Source organism: Populus euphratica, unplaced genomic scaffold (assembly GCF_000495115.2).
Source record: "Populus euphratica unplaced genomic scaffold, PopEup_1.0 scaffold1770.1, whole genome shotgun sequence".
Taxonomy (NCBI): Eukaryota; Viridiplantae; Streptophyta; class Magnoliopsida; order Malpighiales; family Salicaceae; genus Populus; species Populus euphratica.
The window spans coordinates 5,292-15,118 of NW_011501630.1; positions in this window are offsets into that span (position 1 = coordinate 5,292).

Here is a 9,827-nt window from a genome sequence, read left to right on the forward strand (position 1 = left end):
TCAGCTTTCCATCAAAAAAAACCAGAGCTCATTTGGACTTCTAGAACTCAAGATATGAGCCAAAAACCGAATAGTGCTTGAGCTGCAGGACAGCTTCCGACGTCTTCGTTGTTGCTAAGATTTGGGCTTGAAAACGGCAGAACTGAGTCTTTGACTTCATATGAAAGTTGTAGGTCTATGTCTTACCTTTCCATCTATATAAAATGGACCTAAATCTGATATCTACAGCTCCAGATATGATCAAATTACTGAACGGTGTTCGAGTTTGGAATGCACCAGCAACACTTTGCTAAGTTTGGCCTTCTTTTTATCCTTTTAATTTCAATCCTTAAACTCATCAATTAATCCTTTTATTTATGTGATAGACCTGCATTTAGGATGAATATTTATCATGAATTAAAGGTATATTATATTTTTAGACTTGCTAATATAAAACATGCTTTTGTTAGGGAATTTAATGATACTTTAGGTGCAATATGATGACATAAATCCTTAATGAGAATGCACTTGTAAGTACTAATCACCTAACATATAAGTCGTTTTACTGCTTTCTTAATGGATATAGTGGATATAATCAAATTACTATTAATCTTGAAGATCAAGAAAAAACTATATTTACATGTTCATTTGGTATATATGCATATAGGAGAATGTCTTTTAGTCTCTGTAATGCACTTGTAACTTTTGAAAGACATATGATGATAATTTTTTCTAATAGAATAATTGAGGTTTTCATGAATGATTTCATGATGTATAGTGATTCTTTTGATAAGTGTTTAGAATATTTATCTTTGGTCTTGAAAAGATGTATTCAACCTAAACTTGTCTCGAACTATGAAAAGTGTTATTTTATGGTAGAATAAGGAATAGTTCTTCGGCGTGTTGTGTCTTTGTGTGAATTAAAGGTTGATAAAGCTAAAATAGTTGTTATTTCTTGGCCATGCAGATTTCTATTGACATTTTATTAAAGATTTCTTGAAAATTACAACACCCTTATGTAAATTATTAGCCAAAGAAGTGGATTTTGCATTTGATTAAGCATGCAAAGATTTCCATGATGAGTTTAAGAGGTGTGTCGCATATGCCTTATTATACAACCATCAAATTGGGATGAACCTTTTGAGATAATGTGCGATGCCAATTACTATGTGGTGGGGGTTGTACTTGGATAAAGAATAGGGAAGAATTTGCAAGTTATTGCCTATACTTCTCGTATGTTGGACGGAGCGCAATGCAATTACCATACAACTAAAAATGAACTTTTTGCAGTGATGTTTGTTCTAGAAACATTTTGGTCATATTTACTTTATATAAAAGTCATTTTTTTACTAACCATACAGTTTGAAGTTATCTTTTGAAGAAAAAGCAGTCCAAATCAAGATTGATTAGGTGGTTCTTGCTTTTACAAGAAATTGATCTTCAGATCAAAGATAAAAAAAAGTGACAAAAACCATATGGCTGATTACTTGAGCCAATTAAGGACCAAAGATATACAAACTAAAATAATAAGAGAGACATTCCCTGACAAGCAGTTATATGTATTACATTCCTTTACAAAACCATGGTGTGCTTATTTGATAAACTATTTAAACACCAAAGAATTCCCTCTAGGTTTGTCTACAACTTAGAAAGACAAGTTACGAGCTTGTTTGACCGCTTTTTATGATTGGGTTATTTAACTCACAAGTGCATGAGTGTGCGATGTAGCAATTAACTTGGTAAAATTGAGGTTATATCCACAGAGAGCTAGATCTGGAAATTAAGCTAGTTAACAAAAAAAAACTCAAGAGAAATTAAATTAACAATAAATTGGTTGGAAATAATTGATGGATTTGTTTTCAAAGATGAAAACGTGTAAATATATTTTAAATGACAAGAAAAAATAAGTCTTGGTCCAAATCAATTTTAATGGTGATGTATTGGTGATTCCTTCAAGATATATAAGATAACTCAACCTCATATCAATGATAGTGATATTAGATTGGAAGATATTACAATGAAGTTTAAAAAGATGAAAATTGATTATTGCTTAAGAATGAACAAGTACTTTCATATTAAGTAAGACATTAAATCAAGCAATCTCTATACCAAAACTAAAGTTTATGCATAAAAATTCAAGATTATAATATTACCTAAATGATTTCTAAAATTTCCTTGCAATAATAAAACATTTATGAAGAAAATGAGGAGATAAACATTAAGATTCATTTATATCTTAAAGAACTTATCTCAACCACCATCATCCTTGATTTGGATCCAAGAAAGAGATTAGCCAACCATGATTATGTATAAGAACACTTTAATAAACATGAAATAACTTGAATGAAATTAAAATAATAAGTTTTACAAACTAAAGAACTGAAATATATAAAGAAGAACATAACACAATTTTAGTAAAAATTCGGACACAAATATGATGCTAACTTTGAACAGCAATTTAGACCCTCCTACAAGCCTTTTCTAGAGCTGTCTATTAGATACATATTTATAGGAAATTTTGTCATCTTTTTAGATCATTAAAGAATAGATCATTTGGACACCTGAGTCAAAAGTTATAGGTAAAAAACTAAAGGATGTTTTGAAAAATCAAATCAAGTCAGCTTTGCAACCACTTTGGTGCATGTTTTTCTTCCTCATTTATGCGCTATCTCTTTCTTCTTTTTGACCTTAAATAATGTAAAAATGTCCCCTCCAGCTTTTGATCCATATGCTTGCCTTCTTGGATCAATGAATTACCCAAAATAAATCAATTTTTATTTATTGTGTGGACATGTAAGATCATGGATTGTGCTTGAGCTGATTTGAAGGCTGATTTAGGGCTGAATTTAAGTATCATATAAGGATACAAATGTACCTATTATTTAGGCTAAGATTGACATTGAAACCTTGAGTATTTGATGGTTAAGGTTTGCACACAATATAAGGCAAGTTTAGGCTTCAAATAGATTATTTGATAATCTTTTCTAGATTTAGAATATAATTGATCTTTTGGGGAAAATTTAGAGCACTTATTTGAACCAAAATTTGCTTCAAACTTCAACTAAATTTCTCTTTAATTTTTTATTCTGAATTCTAACATTAAAGTTTCTGACATAATTAGTTTACGCTCCAAAAACCTAACAAAATATTAAAAGAAATTTCATTACTAAAAAGCACATCAATTATTATAAAAATCCAAATAAAAACAATAAATACATATGTAAAATAAGATACTTAATGATACTTGTGATGCACAATCACACCCCCCAACTTAGATTTTATCGGTTCTCAAGCAAAACAAAACATAAAACCTTTGAAATAAAAAGAATAATAATAACTATAATTAGGCTCGACTCATCACACTTGAAGGACCTATCATACAAACATAGTATCTTCAACTTAGTGTATACACAATAGCAAATAAATAAAAATAAACATACTCGGATTCTTTAAATCAAATATTCATACAAAATTTCAAATTCAATCGTATTTGTCATGTGATCAACATAATTGATTTACATGAAAACTCAACTTGTGATCTTCCCTTCTCAATACTACAAACAAGGCAACAAACTAGAGAAATATCTATATTTTTTTTTTAAGATATTATTTATTCTTTGTTTTTAAGTGATCACTTTTCTTTTGACATGAATACAAACATTTGTGATGAATGCACCCGGTTACTCATAAAGTCACAAACTTAAAGTGCTTTTGCATACTTATATTTCAAGCTGCCGTTTGACATAAAGATAAACATTTGTGATGAATATCCCTAGTTACTGAGCAACTTAAAACATTGGAATAGATAGAACTTTGTACACATTTATTTACTTAATTGTCTAATAATTATTACTCTATTTACTTAAACCTTGTTTAGGACTAGATCAAAAGAGATGATCACAAGTAAAGCATCACACTTATCTTTTATGCATAATCACACAACTTTTACAAGGAAAGATGTACTTCAATAATCTTAAAGAGAACCAAAATTATGCTATATCTTGCTTTATAATATATTAAATATCCCAAATTAAGCATGCAATGTTCAACACAATAATGAATTCAAAAATATAATGTTGATCCTAAACAAGTCTTACTCACCTACGAATGCAAATTTTGTTTTTCAAATAAGCATGACCATCTCAAGCATTCAACATAATTAAATATCTAAAATTAAGTTTTACATTATCCTCAATGTAAAAAAAACAGAGAAGAAAAGAATAAAAATTAGAAAATTTTATTGATCCTAAACAAGTCTTACTCACCTACGAATGCAAATTTTGTTTTTCAAATAAGCATGACCATCTCAAGCATTCAACATAATTAAATATCTAAAATTAAGTTTTATATTATCCTCAATGTAAAAAAAATAGAGAAGAAAAGAATAAAAATTAGAAAATTATTACTCTTTTTTTTTCAAGGATGAATATCTGATTAAATTGGACATGAGCTGACTTCTTGCTTGATTCTTTTTTTTTTTTAACCTGCATATCACAACTAAAACAAAACATAAAACCAATTTTTTTTGTTTTTTGTTTTAAATAAAGAACCTTACACCCCAAACTTAGAATAATACATTGTCCCTAATGCATGAACAAGTAAATATAAGAGTTGGAAAACTAAAAGAAAATGAAAGAAAAAAAACTCATTACTTGTGATACTACAATGGTATTGGATCTTCAAGATCCAATGTGTTAACTTCAGCCATAAAGTTTTAAGATTTGCTATAAACTTCAACTAAATTTCTCTTCAATTCTTTGTTCCGAATTCCGACATTAAATTTTCTAACATAATCCGTTTAAGGTCTAAAAACCTAGCAAAACATTAAAAGAAACTTTATTACTAAAAAACACATCAATTATTATAAAAACCCAAATAAAAACAATAAATACATATGTAAAATAAGAGACTTAATGTTACTTTTGATGCACAATTAGAACTAATGCTAAATATTTTTTTGGGGTACTCTTTATCTATGAAAATTTTATATGCATCAAGTAGTTATAAGATGTGTACCACAAGATGAATTTCATTACATTTTCACTTTTTGTCATTCCCATTCTTTGGTTGGCATTTTGGAGCAAAAACAACGGCTCATAAGGTACTTGAAAGTAGACCTATTAACCTTTTATTTTGAAGGATGCATATCACTTTTGCAAATCATGTGAAAAATTCCAAAGAATAGGTAATATCACTCATAAGAACCAAATGCCTTTAACGAATATTATTGTAAATGAATTTTTTTATGTTTGGGGTATTGATTTATGGGTCCATTACCTTCTTCTTTTGGTAATCTTTATATCCTTCTTATCGTTGATTATATGTCCAAATGGATTAAGGCAAAAGCCATATGAACTAACAATGCTAAGGTTATTTTAGATTTTATCAAGACTCATATTTTTTATAGGTTTGGAATCCCTAAGCTATCATTAGTGATTGTGGCACTATTTTTTGTAATTGTTCAATAGAAGCATTACTCCATTAATACCATGTGACTTATTTGACTTTCACAACCTAACATTCTTAAACAAATGGCCAAGTTAAAACTACTTTTAAATCGAGAAATCAAGTCTATTTTGGAGAAGACAATGCAACCTAACCGGCAAGATTGGAGTATGTGATTTAGTGATACACTTTGGGCTTATCAAACTACTTACAAATCACTTATAGGAATGTCACCTTATAGGGTGATTTACAGGAAAACATGTCATCTACCGGTGGAGCTTGAATACAAAGTTTTTTTAGCTATTAAACAATGTAATATGGATTATGATGTTGTTGGGATTGAAGGAAGTTGCAATTGCAAGAGTTGGAAGAGATTCAAAATGATACTTATGGGAATTCAAGGATTTACAAAGAAATAACCAAGAGTCTTTATGAACAAATGATTATAAGAAAGGAATTTCATGTTGGAGATAACGTTCTTTTTTATTATTTTGAATCTTTTTCCTAGAAAGTTATGCACTTGTTGGATTAGACCCTTTATTGTTTCTAATTTTTTTTTCTTTATGGTACATTTAAAATTAGAAGCCTAGTAACCAACAAAGTGCTTAAGGTCAATGGTCATCGTCGAAACCTTTTTGTGAAGGTTGAAAGGCAAAACTAATCACTTATGTGGAGTTAGCTGAATCAATCTATGAAGCATGAGCATGTGATGTATTGAGCCGATGATATAAAACAAAAGCGCTTATTGGGAGGCAACTCAGCATAAAAAATCATATTTGCTTTCTTTTTCCCTTATTTTTTATTTTTTGCATTTTGCTTTATTTTTGTCACTCTTATGTTTCTTTTCTTTTATTTCAACATTGAGGACAATGTTGTAGTTAAAGTATGGGGGTACAAGTAGAATTTTGATTTTCTTTTTTTTTTGGTTTAAGAAAAAAAGAAGTCTAAGTTTTATCTCTTGAACTCTTATTGGTTTATGAGAATAAGAGTATTATAAATGAAAATTAGTTGAGAGAGATGAAAATATAAATTGAATGATTGAGTGTGCATGTAAATTTTAAAAGTTTAATTAGTTTAGGGCTTGACTTTGAAAGTATGCCATGTTGACTTTATAGTGTTATACCAATGCAATCTTTTGAGCCTTTAACATTATATTCTTTGATTGTGTATACTTTAAATGATATGTATCTCTAAAACTTGCTCCATATCTTGTTGAGATTACATTCATATTACATGTGTAAATGAAGATGATAAAGGCATTAGGAATTTTAACCACTTGAGTTAAAAAGTAAACTTAAAGTATATTATCCTTAGTAGACCATTTTAAGCTAGTTTATCTTTTCTTTACTTTACCCATGTTTAAGCCTTAACTATTTATATGTTTTTTTGTTCCTTGACTAAGGATTAGTGGAGCATGTACTTGTTGATATATCATGAATTATGGTTGGAAATTATACGAAAAAAAGAAGAAGTGATGCTTGATTAAAAGATGGGCAAAGTTGCTAAAGGTGAAAAAAACAAAAAAAGAAAGAAAAAAGAAAAGATGGAGCTTGAAATCAAAAGAAGTGAAGTATTGATACTTAAAGATGGAAAATTTGTGTGCTTTGATGAGATATCTTGTTTCAAAAATGATTTTCTATAGAATGCTTTACTTCTTTTGGTTTTATCGATTTCTTTTCTCTTCTTTTACCTCACCTTAACTTTAACCCCATTACAACAAAAAAGTAAGATCTTTTGATGTATGCATTGACTGAAATATTTTAGTAATGGAAATGAGATTAAAGAGCAAGCTTATGGTATAACATATTTATTGATTAAATTTGAGAGATTTAAACATATAAACCCTAAACACATAAGTGTTGGAGTGTATATCAATGACAAGACCTATCACTTTAGCATGACATAGATCTCATTTAAATCTCAATAATTAATTGAGTTTCGAAGTTTGATGTAAATAAATTCATGAAAATTTATGTTTTTTATCCCTCTTGATAGTATTTTTGTTTATAATGCATGCACTCTTGGAAATTCATGGGAAATTAATAGATTAGTCGTAGTTATTTTACTTATTTAATTTAAGTTTGATTTCATCTCTCTTTTCTTGAGGCTGAGCAAAAGCTAAGTGTGGGGTATTTGATGCAATTATATTATTTGATAGTTTTACCCATATTTAAATAGTATTTTACCTATGTTCTATATATAAAATATTTTGATATTCTTTTTTTTTTTTTATGTTTTGAAGGCATTTTTTGATATAAGATTTAAAAAAAAAAGTAAATTGAAGATAATTGATAAATTTGACCTCAGATCGATGTTTTATGCAAAACTTAAGCTCTAGAAGTCAAAATGAAGTGATTCTAGTGGCATTAGAAAGCTATTATCCATATCTTTTTATGCATTTATGGTAAGAAAACAAAAGAGCATGTAAGTCACAACATTCAAAGACAAATCTCGCATTCTGCTAGTGTTGACCTTCAATTATTTCAACTTAAATATCTTGAGTTAGAGAAGTCTATTTGAGGCAAACTTAATTTCATTAGATTCTTGGCTTGAATACCTATCATCCTACAAACTTTCAGCACAAAAAGAGCTCATATAAGAGAAATATGATTTTTCTAAGATGACAAATGAATTTTACCAACAGACAAGTTTTGTAAAGAAACAAGTCCAAATTACTTCTCAAAGCGTCCAAACCAACATCCAAATCTTTATTTTAGCAATTTAACTCTTCTAAGTCCAAAGTAAAAGGTTGAGAATTTCATGCAAGGCTATTTCTTATTTTTTAGAAAAATAGTTATTAAACTACTTAAATGTAAATTGTCTTCTTAGGCAAGGACTATTTTATAAGAAAGAAGGATTATGGTTTCCTATTAAATTAAAAAAAAAAAAAGGAAGAGAAGGGGTGGCTATAAAAGAGAGAAAAAACACACCTTTCCTCCAAAAACCCAAAATCATGCATTCTTCTTTTTTTTTTATTAGTTGATTAATAGACAAGTAAGGCCAAGCTTCTTCTTCTTTTTTTTTGCAAAGATACGAAAACTTTAAGATTTCAAGAACTGTAAGATTTATTTTACCTTTTTTTTTTTAACTTATATGATGAACATACTTGTTTTCTTATGCTTATTTACTATAATTGTTTATTTTAATTGCTAGAGTAGACTCTAAATTGTTATAGTAAACAATCTATTGCTAAGTTTACTATTAAAACTGGAATTGTGGTATATAAACTTATGAAGCAACTAAGTTTAATAATCATAGCAAATTTATATTATTAATCTTAGGGAAAACATTTTATTAAATCAAACATGGATTGTAGATAGTTATGTTTTCTTGATTAATCAACTTATCTAGTTCTTCATGCTGCCATTAAATTAAATTACTAGTGCAAACACTGTGATTGTTTGATGGTTAGGGTTAGTTATACGACAGATTTATTAACTAACCAATGTTAAGAATAGATAAATATTCGGAATATAAATTGATAAATCATTTCAATAATCACTTCTGATTTTTGTAAATGGATGTCTACTTGAAACCAAGATTTCTTCTCTTGATATTTTTCTAATTTATTTAATTTAATTTGATTGTTTAATTATGTTATGGCCTAGAAACCTCACTCCCCCCCCCCCAATTGCATATCGTATCACATAAAAATCTGAACTAAACCTTCCTCGTGAGATTAAACCATACTATCTTGTTTATTTAAGTTAGGTTAATTAATTTGTGTAACCGTGACATTGCAATAAATTTTGATGAGTTCTTGATGGATTAAAATTTAGATAGGTTTTCTTTATATATATCCTCTTGTATTTTGGATTTTTCTTTTTTTAATTTTTTTTATGGGGTCAAAAATGGATAACAAAATTGATTAAGGGCCAAATTAGGATTTCACATGATTGGATAAATGTATACATTGAATAAAAAAACAAGAAGAAACCAAAAAGGAAACCAAAAGAAAAGGAAGAGAAATAGAGGAAGAAGGAGAGGAAGGAGAAAAATGGATGATGAATGACATATTTTAATAAGTAAATGTAAGAAATAGATTTTGATATGCATGATTATTATTGTTAAGTATGATTTTGAATTTTTTTAGGTTGATGGAGATTTGAAGTATATCTTTTTAAGTGTGATTGATTGATTAATATGGTTTAATAGTTGAAATAATTGATTTGTGATTAGTACTTAAAAGTGCATTTTTATCAAGGTTTTATATCATCATTTTGCACTTGAAGTATCAATAACTCCTTAACTAAAACATGTTTTATAAGAATGTATCTAATAATATAAGATACCTATAATTTATGGTAAATGTCTATTTTTAATGCAGGCCTATCACATAAATAAAAGGATTCACTGATGAATTTAAGAACTGAAATTGAAAAGACAAAGAGATGGCCAAACTT